General features: G+C 37.5%; 1 long non-coding RNA gene across 1 annotated transcript in view; it reads left to right on the top strand.

Moving 5' to 3' along the window:
- Window positions 1-1,931: 1,931 nt before the first annotated feature.
- Window positions 1,932-19,289, top strand: part of LOC128248871 (uncharacterized) — a 45,412-nt gene continuing 28,054 nt past the window's right edge. Inside the window, exon 1 of the long non-coding RNA XR_008265000.2 lies at window positions 1,932-2,288. This is a non-coding gene — a long non-coding RNA (uncharacterized LOC128248871). The remainder of the gene's footprint in view (window positions 2,289-19,289) is intronic.

Raw genomic sequence — 19,289 nt, 5'->3', positions numbered from 1 at the left:
TCCTTCATCAGCTGCCTCTATTCTAAACTAGGCATTTCGAAGATGCGGCAGAACACGCTCTTAGAATAGCTCTTCCTGAATAGTGGATTAACCTATTAAACAGAGGATTCCAAGGTAGCAAACACAAACCAAGACAGGAAAAATTTGACAGTGAAAACAACATTAAAAGCCGTAGGGCCAAACGCGATGAGATATTGAACGCTGTGTGTGTCTGTGTGTCTGTGTGTGTGTGTGTCTGTGTGTGTGTGTGTCTGTGTGTGTGTGTTTTCGTAGTTTCAGCTTAGAGCTGTGGCCATGTTGGATCACCGCCATTTTGCTACACTGTTTTTAATATGTGGCACTTGGTGAAAAATGGAATTTGATGTAGCTAACCTTATTTGCATCACTTGCCGTGAGGTAGGTTCATCTGGGAATCTCAACAGGATGAGGTCCAGCCTTGATTTGAAAATGCCTACATCCACTTTGTGCAGGTTCTGCAGGCTCTTTGGGAGAATATTAAAAAGCTCTGTTGGGAGAATATTAAAAAGCTGTGGGCCCCTGAAACCCAGGCTGTTGCAGTAACTGGTCCTGAAGCATGATAGCATTGCTGGGATCTTTGGTACTGTGCAGTGGCAGCCCGTTCTGGCATTGGTGTAGCTTTATATGTGTGTATATATATATATATATATATATATATATACACACACACACATATATATATGTATTTATATGTGTATAATAATTTCTACAGCGCACTCTACTACTATTACTATCACTTCCCTGTCTATCTCTCTTGTTCTTCATCCTTTCTGTTTTTCTCTCCCAACCCATCCCTATTCTTCTCTTCCTTTCACCGTTCCCTCTCTCTCACTCCTCCTCCTTGACCCTCTTGTCGCTGACACGTGACGAAAGGGATTCTTTCTTTCTACTTCCTGCCTTCCTATAGAGAAGACATGAATTTTTTTGTCTCTCATTCACATCTAACTTCGTGTTCAAAATAATAATTTTTCTATCGTGTTGGCCTAACAGCCCTTACCGTTTGTTTTCACTGTTCTGTCTTGTTCTTACCATCTTGTTCTCACTGTCCTGTTCTTGTTAACACTTTCACCCTCTGCAAAACATTCCAAATTTTATTTAATTTGCTTTGCGGGAAGAACTGTTCCAACAAAGTTGCGTATTGTCCTTGTCTTCGAAACACAGAGTAGATGGAGCAGGGACAACTGAAGAAGGGTTATACTCTTTATGTTGCATGTCTCGTTTCTCTGTTTGTTTGTTTTTCGTTGTTCGAAAAAAGTTCGTTTTCTGTTTTCGTTTTTATGTTTTCGTTTCTCATTGTGTTTAACATTTTTTGTGATGTCCTGTACCCATATATGCATGTATGTATACATGTAGATGTAGGTATGTACATATATGTATGGATATATGCATATATATATATATATATATATATATATATATATATATATATATATATATATATATATATCATCATCATCATCATCATCATCGTTTAACGTCCGCTTTCCATGCTAGCATGGGTTGGACGATTTGACTGAGGACTGGTGAAACCGGATGGCAACACCAGGCTCCAGTCTAATTTGGCAGAGTTTCTACAGCTGGATGCCCTTCCTAACGCCAACCACTCAGAGAGTGTAGTGGGTGCTTTTACGTGTCACCCATATATATATATATATATATATATATATATATATATTTACATACATATATTGAGAAACAGAAATTTGATTATGAACAAATGGAAGAAAATATTTACATATTTATCAAATATGCTACTATTTTTAGTAGGTTTTAAGTTGATTTCATCATGTTGTAAGAGATGAGAAAATAAATTGAAATATATTGAATTTGTCTTTCATGATATCAATTCTGAAATTCACATGTTTTTCCAAGAAGATATATATAAAATGTTAAAGCTGTTGCAGTATTTAAAAAATATTTTCTTAAATGAAAAATTATTAATGATGTAGATAAAAAAATCTTTAAAATAGACAGATTAACAAATGGATTATGTATATATATATATATTAATAAAATCTGTATTTTTTTATGAGCTACTGATAGTTTCATGCGATAAAAACACAGACAGCATTTTATAACACATCTAGTGCCTTCATGCAATCCTCAGACAATAAAAATATATATACTGTGTTTATTAAATAATATTTATCTCTCACATTTTTTATTGATTTTGCCATCATGGAACAGTACACTGTACATTAGTCCTCAAGAAATTAACATTTGTTAATTTCTTGAGGATGGGGTCATAACCCCAAAATATTGAATGCAAGGTAAGTCTACAATAAATTCATATATTTGTTTTCTTGTGATTTGCCTTGCTTTTACTTCGCATTGTTCTGACCTTACCCATGATCCTTTATACAATATGTTCTACACAATGCTTCAAAGTAACTATTTCATCTGTCCATCCATACATACATACATATATACGTACATACAAACAAGCAAACAGATAACACAGAGCACAACAATTTTACTATTCAGGTTTCAGCCCTTATTGTTTATCACATTGAGCTTCTACCACTGCATGATCACACAGGGTGCTGTGCAGTCTATAGAGGGATATAAAATAATATAATGAGTACATTGATAATGAGAGAAAGGAAAATGTACTTGAACTTGGTATTCATTTATTTCATCAGTTACACATGTTTCAGTGTTCAGTAATGTATGATATTACACTATAAACATAGTATGCATTATCAATCTGACAGACAAGACATACAACTCACAAACATGCAGTCACCATATCTAAATACCCAAGAGGTACAAGTTTGGTAAGAGTAGGGTAAAAGGAAATGGGAAAAAATGGTGTGGGATCCAGGACCCCACAACCATAAATTAAATGTGGAGTAGTGTTGATAAAAATTGGGGTAAGCCATCAACCTGAATGTGGGAACATAAGCTGAAATTACATGGCCTTAGGACAGTGTTTTTAAACTGGGGTCCACATGATCCCTTGGCATCCATATGATCCCTTGGGGTGGGGGGGCACACAAGCAGAATAGTAAATTGACTCCAAAATAGTATTTTATGGATCCATGAAAATTTTTGCTTTAGATGTATTTATTGCAAGAAATAGTTAGGTTTCTGTCTCTGATGTTTTACATAGTTCAGCCTACACAAGTGAATGCATGATAAACAAAATAGGAATTTTGAAAGATGTCTATAAAACTAGTTATTAAACAATGAATAGCTATGGGCAACCACTAGAATAAAATAGTAATCTAAAGGGCCCATACATAAAAAGAAAGGCTGAGAACCACTGTGTTAGGAACAATAAGATGGTGTGTGAGTAGATTATGCATCTGGATGACCAGCAAAATGTTTTGGTGGGGTTATAAAGCAATGCATCGCTATATATATATATATATATATATATATATATATATATATATGGGTAAGTTCCTAATAAATATATATATATATTACTCTTTACTCTTTTACTCTTTTACTTGCTTCAGTCATTTGACTGCGGCCATGCTGGAGCACCGCCTTTTAGTCGAGCAAACCGACCCCAGGACTTATTCTTTGTAAGCCTAGTACTTATTCTATCGGTCTCTTTTGCTGAACCACTAAGTCATGGGGACATAAATACACCAGCATCGGTTGTCAAGCGATGTTGGGGGGACAAACACAGACACACAAACACACACACCTATATATATATATATATATATATACATATACATATATACGATGGGCTTCTTTCAGTTTCCGTCTACCAAATCCACTCACAAGGCTTTGGTCAGCCCGAGGCTATAGTTGAAGACACTTGCCCAAGGTGCCACGCAGTGGGACTGAACCCGGAGCCATGGGTAAGTTGCTAATAAATTTAAAATTTATGAACTCATCATATTTACCTTCACTATGGAAATAGACCTATGCATGCTACTATCTATCTCGCCCTTACTACTCGCCCTCCTCTCTCTTTCTCTGTGTTGAGTGAAGGAAATAAACATTCCTTTGTGCTGATAAAAACCAAACAAAACTAGTTGCATTTTTCTTCCACTTACTCAGCAAAAATAGTTCGTTTAGTATAGTCACAGAATTTATTTTGCATATCATATGCTGTCATATTATTTTAGCCAGTTAATATGTATATTCTAATTTTCATTCTGTTCCCTTCTACAAGGTACATGACACGTATTTTCATACCTCTGTGAAATAGCAGATCTTATTCCAATTACACAGATGAGTGATTTGCTGTTGTCAGGTCATCCAGCTGTAAAAATAATTGCTTCAACAAATCAACCATTACTCCCATGCTAAATTGTATATAGAAATTGTAGAGAAAAACAATAACTGGAAAATAAAAACAAAAAATAATCCTGAGGCGCAATGGTGATTGTTGAATTTGATAGATGCAAGAGCTCTGTTGATTCTTTTCTGCTTCCTTGAAGAATAATTACTCAATCAACTTTAATTAATTTTTCCTAACAGTCTGTCTGAGATCAGAATATGAAAGGAAGAAGCTGAACACTTCCAGCAAGTCAAAAGGGGAGCTTGTACTTTGTTGCCTGACCTTTTAAAAATATCAACTAAATCTTCTTCAAATCACATGCTAACATATAAAAGAAGGAAAACAAAATGGAGATTGGGAATTTAATAATTGTTTATTTTTAACAGCAAATTAATCATCATCCCTTACAGCTGTTTCAATTAATATGCACTAAATATCAAGTAAATAATTAAATTTATTTGAGCTAAGCATAATATCTTCAGAAGGAAAAAAATATAGCCTTGGATGTTTTATATGTGTTTATGGATTCATTCTGCTATAATGAATCCATAAACATTCTCAGGTCATATAAACTTAATATTTACTTAATATTTACTGAGTATTATTAATTGAAATGGCTGTATGGGATGATGATTAATTTGTTAATAATAAACGATTATTAACTGTCCAATCTCCATTTTATTTTTCATATGTATGATTACCTTCTGCACAGTTTCTGTCTACCAAATTCACTCACATGACATTGGTCATCTCAGAGCTATAATAGAAGACACTGGCTAAAGATGCTGCAATGTGGGACTGAACCCAAATCCATGTGGTTGCAAAGCAAGCTTCTTGAGGTCACAGCCATGCCAGCACTTGTGTGATATCATTTATATTATAGTAAACTGTGTTCATTCAGGTAAATAATGTGTATCCAGTAAATATTGATTTTTCTTTTTTCCAGTAAATATAGTCGTCTCTGTAAGAAATGTTAATAATGTTCCTTTCGTAGGTATTGGAGTTTTGGTAAATAATGGCGTCTTTTTAAATGATGCTCTTTTTGTAAATATGGTCTTCTATTTGTGTAAATTACATTGTCTGCTGTGAAAATTTCATCATCATCGTCATCATCATTATCCATTGTCCATGTTGGCATGAGTTGGATGATTTGACCGGGGCTGGTAAGCTGCACCAGACTCCAGTCTGATTTGGCATGGTTTCTACAGCTGGATGCCCTTCCTAGCACCAACCACTCCAGGAGTGTAATGGGTGTTCTTAGATGCCACTGGCATGGGTGTCAGTTGCATGACACTAGTATCTGCCACAACTATGATTTCACTTGGCTTGATGGGTCTTCTTCTCATGCATGGAATATTCCCAAAGTTCTTGGTCATTTGTCATTGCTTTATTAATATCATCATCATCATCGTTGTTATTATCATCATTATTATTATTACTATTTTTAAAAGGCAGAAACATTAGGACCATGATTACTTCAAACTAATGTGAACGAATAAGCATTACATTTGACTGAGTAATTTGAATGCTAAAGGACCAAATTACTATTAGATCATGTTTCAGTAACATGAAATTGGAAGAACAAATTTACCTTGTTTTGTTTGTTTGTTTGTTTGTCTTTTTTAGTATATTACATGTGAGTTAGAATTCATTATTGTTGATTTGTTTAATTGGTCATTTGGTGTCCTGTTTTCCATGTTAGCATGGTTTGGAGGAGAATTAATTCTAAGGCAGGATTTTATGACTGGATACCATGCCGTGTTTGAGAAACCTATAAAGCCAAGTGAAATCATAGTCATGGCTGATGCTGGTGTCACATAACTGTCACCCATGCTTGTGGCATGTAAAAAGCACCCTTCAAACGTTAGGCCTCATACAGGCAATGGTAAGTGACCAAGATCTTTGGCAGTATGCCATACTTGAGAAGACCCATCCAGCCAAGTGAAATCATTGTTGTGGCCAATGCTAGAGCCTCATAATTGGCACTCATGCCAGTGTGACATAAACAGCACCCATTACACCCTTAAGGTAGTTGGCATTAGGAAGGGCATCCAGCCATAGAAACCATGCCAAATCAGTTTGGAACCTGGTGCAGCCTTCCAGCTTACCAGTTTCAGTCAAACCATCTAACCCATGCCAGCATGGAAAGCAGACGTTAAATGATGATGATGATGATGATGATAACGATACTCTTCCTGTTGCCAACCCACACCTATTTTTCAGATACAGGATTTTATGTTCAACAGATTTGAGAAATTGGTCATTATGTCAATATTGTCAACTTTAACACCATATTACTCAAACAGTAGCAAGCAAAATAAGAACATGCACTCACAAGGCACTGGTTGATCCAGGATAGAAGTCACTTGCTCAAGGTGTGGTGCAGAAGGATTGAGCCAAAAACCATATGGCTACAAAATGAACTGAACTTCTAACAGTCACATAGCCATCCTTACACCTATATCATCTTTATGGGGTGGGGTGGGGGTGGAATTCAACTTAGCTACTGTATTGCAAATATTCAATGGCAATTTTATTCATTTCAATTATGTACTAATTCATATGCAAATAGCTTATTGAAATCTTTAGTATGAAATTGGCTGCTAAAAAATTGCTAAAAAAAATCAATAATTTTTTTTTTTTAGTTAATCAACAATGTATTCAATATTAAAGAATTAAAAAAAAAAGAAAGAAAAACAGGAAAAAAATTAGAAATGGTCAAATTTATTACCCACCCTACAATATTATGTAGAATAATTCATGCAGGAGTGGCTGTGTGGTAAGTAGCTTGCTTACCAACCACATGGTTCCGGGTTCAGTCTCACTGCTTGGCACCTTCGGCAAGTGTCTTCTACTATAGCCTCAGGCCAACCAAAGCCTTGTGAGTGGATTTGGTAGACGGAAACTGAAAGAAGCCTGTCGTATATATGTGTATATATATATATATATATATATATATGTGTGTGTGTGTGTGTGTGTGTGTGTGTTTGTGTATCTGTGTTTGTTCCCCCAACATCGCTCGACAACCGATGGTGGTGTGTTTACGTCCCCATAACTTAGCGGTTCAGCAAAAGAGACTGATAGAATAAGTACTAGGTTTAAAAAGAATAAGTCCTGAGGTCGATTTGCTCGACTAAAGGTGGTGCTCCAGCATGGCCACAGTCAAATGACTGAAACAAGTAAAAGAGTAGAGTAAGAGTTTTATTCCGTGTCATAACTAAATCATCCAGTGGTAATTAATCACTTTACTTAAGAGAGGAATTCATAGATTCCACCTAGGGCTGTTTTAACAGCATCATAGGCCCCTGGATAAAGTAAAATTACTTGTACTTATAGTGTAGATTTGAATTGGGTCTTTTGCCTGTAGGGCCCCCAGGCAACTACCTAGTGTGCCTACAATTTAAGTTGTCATTGGTTCCTGTGTCTTAAATGTATATCTTTTATCTTTTATATTTTATTTGTCATTGAAATGTGGCCATGCTGGAGCACTACTCTGAAGGGTTTATTCTTTTCTTCTTTTACTTGTTTCAGTCATTTGACTGTAGCCATGTTGGGGCACCGCCTTTACTCGAGCAAATCGACCCCAAGACTTATTCTTTGTCAGCCTAGTACTTATTCTATCGGTTCCTTTTACCAAACTGCTAAGTTATGGGGACGTAAACACACCAGGATCGGTTGTCAAGCGATGTAGGGGAGACAAACACAGACACAAACATATACACATGCACGTACATATTTATATATATATATATATATATATATATATATATATATATGACGGGCTTCTTTCAGTTCCCGTCTATCAAATCCACTCACAAGGCTTTGGTCAGCCCAAGGCTACAGTAGAAGACACTTGTCGAAAGTGTCACACAGTAGGACTGAACCCGGAATCATGTGATTGGCAAGTAAGCTACTTAGCACACAACCATTCCTGCTAACTATCCCCAGGACTCATTTATAAAAGACAAAAATTGATACTTATTCTATCAGTCTCTTTTGCCAAATTGCTAGGTTAGAGAAAGTAAACAACCCAACACCAGCTGTGAAACAGTAGCGGTGGTGGTGGTGGTGGTGTATGTGTGCATGTGCAACAAAGATACACACATATATACATATATATATATATAATATACAAAATATATAATTATATAAACATAATTATTATAAGGGCACCAATGGGTAGTGCCACATGCTAGAAATAGATGCCAAAGGCTCTATGAACTACATTATTTACCACATTGCCAATTGGGTAAATATTGTCATCCTTGGAGTCATTTGGCATCTCTTTCTAGCATGTAGCACTACTCATTTGTGCCCTTACTATAATTGTCTACTATAATAATATTCTTGTGTTTTTTTTTCCATCACATCATATGAATGAGAAAGGAAGGGGTGATGACAAACTGGTAGTGGGATGATGGAAATTCTACGGTGAAAAAAAAATCAAACAGCGTTTCAACTCTGTGTGAGTATACGTGTGTGTATGTAAAAGGGAGGTATGTGAATGTTTGTGTGTGTGTGTAGGTGTGCAGTGGAAGGGGGATGGTGAACATTCAATGCTGAAAAGAAAAGTCAAACAGCATTTCAAAGCTGTGTGAGTATATGTATGTATGTGTGTGCATGTACAAGGGAAGTATGTGAATGTATGTGTGAACCAGTGTTCTTTCAGTAACAAACGATGGTTCATGTCACATCTCAAAAGACAACCACTAGATAACATTTACAAGTGTATTAATTTGATTTACCCTCCATATTCTATCTGTTTTGTTATTAATAATTATTACAATCACACACATCTACACAAACATATACCTATACAAACTCATTAGAGAAAATAATTATTGCTTGAGTGTATCAAGAATATAAAAACGACTGCAGTTGAAAGGCATATTATAAATTTGGGAATAAAAGAATTATTAAACTAAAAACTTAGTTTCGTACCTTTTTTATATGTAAAATACTACAATTAGCTGTCATTTTTGACAGTACAGGGCCAGCTAGTATTTATATAATTATATATTTAGTATTAATTGTTACCTATATGGTTTTATTACATGCTGGCTACTTGATAAAATCTCATAAAGGTTTTATTCTTGATTATATATATATATATATATATATATATATATATATATATACATACATACATATATCTATGTAAAAATATGTGACACTTATTCGGTAGCCATGATAAAACTCTGAGTTTTGGATGCCAGGGTGGGAACCCATGCCAACATCTCTTCAGTTATCCGGCCATCATGGCTATCAAATAAGTGTCACATATTTTTACAGATAAATTCCTCTATTTACATAATACCGAAGTCTCTTTCTTTTGTTGTCCTTTCTATCAATAAGTTACACACACACACACACACATATATATATATATCATCATCATCATCATTTAATGACCTCCTTCCATCATACTGGCATGTGTTGGATGGTTTGACAAGAGCTGACTAAGCAGAAGGCTGCACCATACTTCTGTGTCTATTTTAGCATGTTTTTTTTTATGGCTAGATGCCTTTCCTAGCACCAACCACTCTGCAGAGTGGGCTGAGTGCTTTTTATGTGGCACCAGCACAGGTGAGGTCAGTTTTGGCATGGTTTTCACAGAGGGATGCCCTTCCAAATGTCAGCCACTTTACAGTGTGAACAGGTAAGAGTTGGTAAAGGAAGATCATCTGGCCACAGAAAATTTGCCTCAACAAATTTTGGCTGAACTCATACCTCTCTACCCAGATACACATGTCCCTATTGTGTCTCTTCTTCCCATCATCCTTGCTGTGTCCAACTCCACCCCAAGGCCCTTCCCTAATCACTTTGCTCAGTTCTTCCTTTTTAGAATGTTAGTTCCCTAGAATTCCTGCTATTTTTATGTGTTTCCTATAGCTGTTGACTTTTGAAGGTTCAAGAGGAACATTAGCAGCATCAATCTCACCAGCCTTGGAAATATTGCCAAGGTCATAGGTATAATTAAGGTCATAGGTAATTAATCGAGGTCATGCGTATAACCTCTTCCCTCTAAACCAGTGGTTCTCAGATGGGATTTATATGACCCCTGGAGGTCCATATAAAATTTTGGGGGGGTCCACACTTGAAACGTAGTAAACAGTAGTATTTTAAATGTCCATGCAAAGTTTTGATTTAAGGCACAGGTGTGTCTGTGTGGTAAGAAGCTTGCTTCCCAACCACATGGTTCAGGATTCAGTCCCACTGCATGGCACTTTGGGCAAGTGTCTTCTATAGTCTCAGGCTAACTAAAGCTTTGTAAATAGATTTGGTAGACAGAAACTGAAAGAAGCCCATCCTATATATGTATATATGTATGTGTATGTGTGTGTGTGTGTGTCTTTGTCTATGTGTTTGTTGTCTCCTTACGACCATCACTTGACAACCAGTGTTGGTATGTTTACAACCCTGTAACCTAGCAGTTCAGTAAAAGAGACTGATAGATTAAGTACTAAGCTTTAAAACAACAAGTACTGAAGTCAATACATTCTACTAAAAATTCTTCAAGGTGGTGTCCCAGCATGCCTACAGTCAAATGACTGAAATAAGTAAGTAAGAGATAAAAGATTGCAGCAAACAGACAGGTTTCTTTTGCTGATGTCTTACCTAGTTGAACCTACACAAGTTAACATGTGAATAACAAAATAGGAATTTTGAAAGAAGTATCTATAAAACTAGTTTTTAAACATCAAATCACTATGGGGGTTCACCAAATGAAATCGTAATCAAAGGGGGTCCAAGCAAACAATATAGTAAATTGGAAATCTATGGTAGTATTTTAAGGAGCAATGAAAAAATTTTGTTTTAGATAGAATTATCGCTTGAAACAGCTAGGTTTCTTTCTCTAATGTCTTACATAGTTGAACACAGACAAGTTAATGCATTGAATAAGGCCCCACCAAATGAAATAGTAATCAAAGGGAGTCCAAGCAAGCAATATAGTAAATTGGAGATCTACGGTAGTATTTTAAAGATCCATGAAAAAATTTTGCTTTAGATGAATTTATCACTTGAAACAGCTAGGTTTCTTTCTCTAACATCTTACATAGTTCAACCTACACAAATTAATGTGTGAATAACAAAATAGGAATTTTGAAAGACATATCTATAAAACTAGTTTTTAAGCATGAAATGGCTAAGTAGGTCTACTAAATGAAATAGTAATCAAAGGGGTCCATAGACAAAAAAATTACTGTGAAGCATTGCGCTAAACCTTACAAGTCAAAAAATAAAAAAAATAAAAGATGAATAAGCTACACAGAATGTCATTTCCAAATTACTCTTGGTAATTACTCTTTTTTGAGGTGAACTGAGGCATGTAAATATATCGTCTGTAGAAACAAAATCCTTCCAATACGATATGAACAAATGCTTAATGGTTCTTAATCATGTTTTTAGCTCATCCCCCACACCACTCTGGAATCTTTAATTTTACTATGGCCCTCTTGACATTATTAGTAAATAAAATAAAATACTTCAATCCTGTTATAAATGTTTTAACAGCAACAGGTCACCTTTGAAAAAATTAAAAACCTTTAATAAAAAATAAAATTTGTAAAATTTATCAAATAATAAAATTTTAAATATCAATTGTTTTGAATTAAATTTATTTTATTATGAAATTTTTGAATAAAAATTCATAATACAAAGTAAATAAACATGAAAAAAATATTCTTTTCAAGAGAGACTTGTTTTCTACCATTAACATAATAAACTCCATAAAATATTAGCGTCTGTTAATTGCACATTTATTTTCTGTTGTTCAGTTTCATAAAAAGCAAAAGTATTTTGTGGGTTCAATAAAACAACTATTATCATAAATATTTTTCCGATATAACATGCAGGACAAAAATCTTTTATTGATATTCGTGCTTTGCTTGCTTATTTACCATGGCTTGTGGAGGCGCAATGGCCCAGTGGTTAGGGCAGCGGACTCGCGGTCATAGGATCGCGGTTTCGATTCCCAGACCAGGCGTTGTGAGTATTTATTGAGCGAAAACACCTAAAGCTCCATAAGGCTCCAGCAGGGGATGATGGCGAACCCTGCTGTACTCTTCCATCACAACTTCCTCTCACTCTTACTTCCTGTTTCTGTTGTGCCTGCAATTCAAAGGGTCAGCCTTGTCACACTGTGTCACGCTGAATCTCCCCGAGAACTACGTTAAGCATACTCGTATCTGTGGAGTGCTCAGCCACTTGCACGTTAATTTCACGAGCAGGCTGTTCTGTTGATCAGATCAACTGGAACCCTCGACGTTGTAAGCAATGGAGTGCCAACAATACCATGGTCCCTTGAAGGTGATGACAACATTGATCTATGACATTCATCCTCCTCCACCCCCAGAACATTGTTTCTCATGGGAACAGACATGGCTGACAACACCAATGCAAGATAGGCAAGTATTGTGGCACTGAGGGCACTGAAAGTGACACCATACAACAGCTGCAGGGGTTGATGACGATGTCTCCTCCTCTCTTCATGTTGTCTCCTGAGGTCGACTTTGCCTTTCATCCCTTTCATCCCTTCAATGATACTAACAATTCTATAGAAGATGCAGTAGAACTGGACCCAAGACCAAATCTGTAGAAGATGCAGTAGAACTGGACCCAAGACCAAATAGATGGTACCGGGCTGTGTATTGGGAGGGGCTCTTCCAGCTGGAGCAAGATGAACCCTAGTGAAGAAGTGTGAGTGCGGTTAAGAAGTTTGCTTCCAAACCATATGGTTTTGGGTTCAGTCCCACTGCACAACACCTTGGACAAGAATCTTCTACTACAGCCTTGAGCTGACCAAAGCCTGGTGAGTGAATTTGGTTGACAGATGCTGAAATAGCAGTCTTATACATACATGTGTGTGTGTGTGTGCATGTGTCTGTGTGTGTGTATGTGTATGTTTGTGTCTCCTTGTCTTGACATTATGTGGTTGTTGTAAATGAATGCCCTTCATTTCCAATATTCCATGAAAACATATCTAAACAAGGGGAAATATTATTGTACTTAGAAATCAGGTCAGGGTTGGTGATAGGAAGGGTACCTGACTTTAGAAAATCTGCTTAATAACCTCTGTCTGACCTACTGGAAGCATGGATAAGAGGACGTTAAAAATGATGATGATGGTGATGGGTAAATTTAACCATAGGCACAGGAGTGGCTGTGTGGTAAGTGTCTTCTGGTATAGCCTTGGGCTGACCCAAGCCTTGTGAGTGAATTTGGTAGACGGAAACTGAAAGAAGCCCGTCGTATATATATATATATATATATATATATATATATATATGATGCATGTGCGTGTATATGTTTGTGTCTGTGTTTGTCCCCTCACCATCACTTGACAACCAATGCTGGTGTGTTTACCTCCTCGTAACTTAGTGTTTCGGCATAAAAGACCAATTGAATAAGTACTAGGCTTACAAAGAATAAGTCCTGGAGTTGATTTGCTCAACTAAAGCCAGTGCTCCAACATAGCCACAGTCAAATGACTGAAACGAATAAAACAGAGAGATTTGAACTTGCTGCACTGACACCATTAAAGAACACTTTAAGATATTTTGTCCTACACTCTGACCACTCTGCCAAATATTTATTTTACTTATTGTTGGTATTTATATTGTTACTCTTTACTCTTTTACTTGTTTCAGTCATTTGACTGCGGCCATACTGGAGCACCACCTTTAGTCGAAAAAATCGACCCCAGGACTTATTCTTTGGATGCCTAATACTTATTCTATGGGTCTCTTTTGCCAAACCACTAAGTTACGGGGACATAAACACACCAGCATCGGTTGTCAAGCAATGTTGTGGGGACAAACACAGACACACAAAGATATACACACATATACATATACATATATATATATATATATATATACATATATACGACGGGCTTCTTTCAGTTTCTGTTTACCAAATCCATTCACAAGGCTTTGATCGGCCCAAGGCCGTAGTAGAAGACACTTGCCCAAGGTGCCATGCAGTGGGAATGAACCCGGAACCATGTGGTTGGTAAGCAAGCTACTTACCACACAGCCACTCCTGCGCCTGTTGTCAATATTTTGAATTAGTAAGGCAGCAAGCTTTCAGAACCGTTTCTGTGCTGGGTAAAATATTTAGTGGCATTTCTTGTGACTTTAAATTCTGAATTCAAATGCTGCCAGGGTCAACTTTGCCTTTCATCCTTTCAGGGTCAATAGAAAAAAGTCTCAGTTGAACACTGAGGTCAATGTAATCGATCTAGCCCTTTCCCTGAACTTGGTGGCCTTGTGCCAATATTTGAAACCAAAGACCTGTTGAGTCAAGTAAAACCAAAATTGTAGCTGTGGCCAGTGCCCCCTGACTGGCTCCTGTGTCAGTGGCACGTAAAAAGCACTATCCGAACGGGATCAATGCCAGGGCCACCTGACTGGCTCCCATGCCTTTGGCATGTAAAAAGCACCATCCAAATGTGGTCAATGCCAGTACCCACTAAATGGTTCCCGTGCCGATGGAACATAAGAAGCACCATCTGAACATGGTTGATGCCAGGTTCGCCTGACTGGCTCCTCTGCTGGTGGCACATAAAAAGTACCCACTACACTCTCAGAGTGGTTGGTGTTAAGAAGGGCGTCCAGCTGTAGAAACATTGTCAGATCAGATTGGAGCCTGGTCCAACCACTGGCTCTCCAGACCTCATTCAAACCATCCAGCCCGTGCCAGCATGGAAAATGGATATTAAATGACAGCAACGACAATGATGATGAATAGAACATCCTACAACATACATTACAGCATTTATTTATGACCTTTTTGCATTATGAATTCAAATCCTGCCATGGTTGACTTTACATTTCTTCCTTTTGTATTGGTAAAATAAAGGCCACTTAAATACTCAGATCTATATAATCAAATTTGCCCTTCGCTCAAATTTTAAGGCCATGCCTTTGTTAGAGATAATTTTTTTTTATTTTTGCTGTTGTTGTGACTGGATGTGTCCCATATGTTTTAAAATCATTGGGTGTGATGGGATATGACAAGTGTGAATACATCCTATATGCTTTAAGATTATAGGGTATGATATAAGGGAGATTTTGGTGCTTTGTCTAGCAGGTCATGAGATAGTGTAGAGCAGTGTTTCTCAACTGGGGTCCATATGGCCCCTCAGGGTCCATATGAAATTTTTGAGGGTCCATGCAACAAAATAGTAAATTGGGGATCCACAATAGTATTTTAAAGGCCCCTGAAAAATGTTTGCATTAGAAATCGAAATCAAATTAAATTCGACGACTGGCACCCATGCCAACGTCCTCTCCTTCATTGGACACGAAACTCAGCTTGCAAAGACCTGTTGGGGCAAGCAAAAGAAAAATCGTGATGGCACCTGTGCCCAGCGTCACCTTACTGATACTTGTGCCTGCGGCATGTGTAAGGACTTTCGAGCGAGATCATTGCCAGTGCCCCTGGACTGGCTCTTGTGCGGGTGGCACGTAAAATACACCATTTCAAGCGTGGCCGATGCCAGTACCACCTGACTGGCCTTCGTGCCGGTAGCACATAAAAGCACCCACTACACTCTCGGAGTGGTTGGTGTTAGGAAGGGCATCCAGCTGTAGAAACTCTGCCAAATCAGATTAGAGCCTGGTGTAGCCATCTGGTTTCACCAGTCCTCAGTCAAATCGTCCAACCCATGCTAGCATGGAAAGCGGACGTTAAATGACGATGATGATGATGATGATGATGATGTATGTATTGGTATGTATTGCAAGAAACAGCTAGGTTTTTTCTCTAACATTTTACATAGTTCATGAAAAACAAAATGGGAACTTTTAAAGAAGTTTCTATAAAACTACTAGTTAAACATCAAATAGCTATGGGGATCCACCAGAACAAGATACTATTCAAAGGGGTCCTTAGGTAAAAAATGGTTGAGAACCCCTGATGTAGAGGCTCCTCTAATGGTTCATTTCTAAGTTTCTATTCCTATTACATTCTCAACAACTGATTACTATAAACAGTAGCAACACTTTCAAACAGATAAAGGCGCAGGAGAGGCTGTGTGGTAAGTAGCTTGCTTACCAACTACATGGTTCCGGGTTCAGTCTCACTGCATGGCCCCTTGGGCAAGTGTCTTCTACTATAGCCTCGGGCCGACCAAAGCCTTGTTAGTGGATTTGCTAGACGGAAACTGGAAGAAGCCCGTCATATATATGTATATATATATATATATATATATATATATATATATATATATATATGAATGTGTGTTTGTGTGTCTGTGTTTGTCCCCCCACCATCGCTTGACAACTGATGCTGGTGTGTTTACGTCCCCGTAACTTAGCAGTTCGGCAAAAAGAGACTGATAGAATAAGTACTAGGTTTACAAAGAATAAGTCCTAGGGTTGATTTTCTCGATTAAAGGCGGTGCTCCAGCATGGTCGCAGTCAAATGAGTGAAACAAGTAAAAGAGTAAAAGAGTAAGCTTAATCCTTCCTGTGGTTCTTGAGAAACTACCGCAGTAGAATTGAGATACTCTGCTTCTTAGAATAGAACCATAGTACCTCAATTCCTCTTTTCGCTTTCCATTATACCAAGCATTCTTGTTTTAATATTTGGTGACTGTTATGCATTAGGTATAATCATTTCCCATCCATAAATGTCTTTTTTGTTCATGAGGGAGAGACACACCTTGTTCTCCTTCCCTTTAAATTTATGAGTAAGACCTTAATTTTGTAGATATATATATTGGGATGGATGTTGAAATATTTAATTTTCATGCTTAGGTTATTGCCACTCCTGACATCCATACATAATGCAAACATAATGCAATTGGATGATTATCGTGTAATTTTGTATGATTTTTGGTGAGGTTGGGTGGGTATTGTCTCTTGAGACTCAGACGAATGTCACCATATGGAAGATTTTCATCATCTGGCAAACATGAAAAGTGAATAATATGGATAATAACCCAGGGGCTGTATTCCAACCAATTACTCTTGATCTTTGTCACAAAAGTAAAGTAATTTTAGTAGTGTCAGAATGAATTCTGTGTGTGTATGTCATTATATATATATATATATATATATATATATATATATATATATACATATACATACATACATATATATATATATATATATATATATATATATGTATATCATCATCATCATCATCGTTTGTATATATATATAGGGTGTGATGATAAATTGTCACCATTTTATATTTTTCATTTTGTGCATGCGCGTTGTTTGTTTTTGATTTTGTTGACTACACAGTATGGTAGGGACAGTTGGGCATTGTCTGTGAGAAAAAAAGGACTATGAAGCAATTCACTCTGCCAGAAATTTGGAAATGACATGCTGTACTGCTTGGCTTTCATGCCGGAAGGTCCAATACAAACATTCCAGAATGTTTGAGTGTCAATCTGAGGACAGTGCAGAGGATTTAGAAAGGGTTGGATAAGTCTAATGGTGATTATGAATGTATGATAGCTTGGAAAACTCATATATATAATGGGCTTCTTTCAGTTTCCATCTACCAAATCCATTCACAATGCTTTGGTTGGCTTAAGGCTATTGTAGAAGACATTTGCCCAAGGTGCCTAGCAGTGGGACTGAACCTGGAACCATGTGGTTGGGAAACAATCTTCTTACCACACAGCCACTCCTGTGCCTACACACACACACACATGTATATGACGAGTTTCTTTTGGTTTTTGTCTATCAAATCCACTCACAAAGCTTTGGTTGGCCAGAGGCTATAGTAGAAGACACTTGCCCAAAGTGCCACGCAGTTTTACTGAACCCGAAACCATGTGGTTGAAAAGCGAGCTTCTACCACACACCCCAGCCAAGTCTGCATGTTTTATGTTCAAACTGGTCAGATCTGGCCTGCCACACCCACCATACAATGTCATTCTAAATATAACAAATCACATCATTAAAATCTTAAAGCTACAAGAGACAGCATGATTAATTCAAAACAATGTGAATAGATAAACAATACATTTGACAAAAGAATCTGAATGCTAAAGGGTTAAATTGGATACTCTAGTCTTTAACAGAATATAATGGAATGGTATATTATAACAGCTCATTCCTCATTGAACTTGTCATTCATAATTCAACAAACATCTTGCTCATTCATGAAGGAGAACCACACCTTGTCTTCTTCCCTCTTTGATTTATTAGTTTAAGTTTATTTTTGAATATTAAGTGGGATGCCTACTCTAATAAACTTCATGGCTAAGTCATTACCACTCCTGGCCTATACATATTTATATATATATATATATATTATATATATGTATGGAATTCAATTTATATATATATATATATATATATATATATATATATACATATATACATATATACATATATATATATATCATCATCATCATCATCGTTTAATGTCCGCCTTCCATGCTAGCATGGGTTGGACGATTTGACTGAGGACTGGTGAAACCGGATGGCAACACCAGGCTCCAATCTAATTTGGCAGAGTTTCTACAGCTGGATGCCCTTCCTAACGCCAACCACTCAGAGAGTGTAGTGGGTGCTTTTACGTGTCACCCGCACGAAAACGGCCACGCTCGAAATGGTGTCTTTTATGTGCCACCCGCACAAGAGCCAGTCCAGGGGCACCGGCAACGATCTCGCTCGAAAAACCTCATGTGTCACTCACACAAGAGCCAGTCCATGGGCACTGGCAACGATCTCGCACGAAAGATATCATGTGTCGCCCGCACATGAGCCAGTCCAGGGGCACTGGCAACGATCCTGCTCGAAAGATTTCATGTGTCACCCGCACATGAGCCAGTCCGGGGGGGGGGCACTGGCAAACGATCCCGCTCGAAAAAGCCTCATGTGTCACCCGCACAAGAGCCAGTCCAGGGGCACTGGCAACGATCCCGCTCGAAAGACCCCATGTGTCACCCGCACACGAGCCAGCCCGGGGGCACCGGCAACGACCTCGCTCGTAAAACCTCATGTGTCACCCGCAAGCCGGCCCAGGGGCACCGGCAACGATCTCGCTCGAAAGATTTCAT

This window comes from Octopus bimaculoides, chromosome 1 (assembly GCF_046866305.1).
Source record: "Octopus bimaculoides isolate indiv1 chromosome 1, ASM4686630v1, whole genome shotgun sequence".
NCBI classification, from domain to species: Eukaryota; Metazoa; Mollusca; class Cephalopoda; order Octopoda; family Octopodidae; genus Octopus; species Octopus bimaculoides.
The sequence above is the reverse complement of the archived record's forward strand: the minus strand, read 5'-3'. Positions and strand labels throughout refer to the sequence as shown.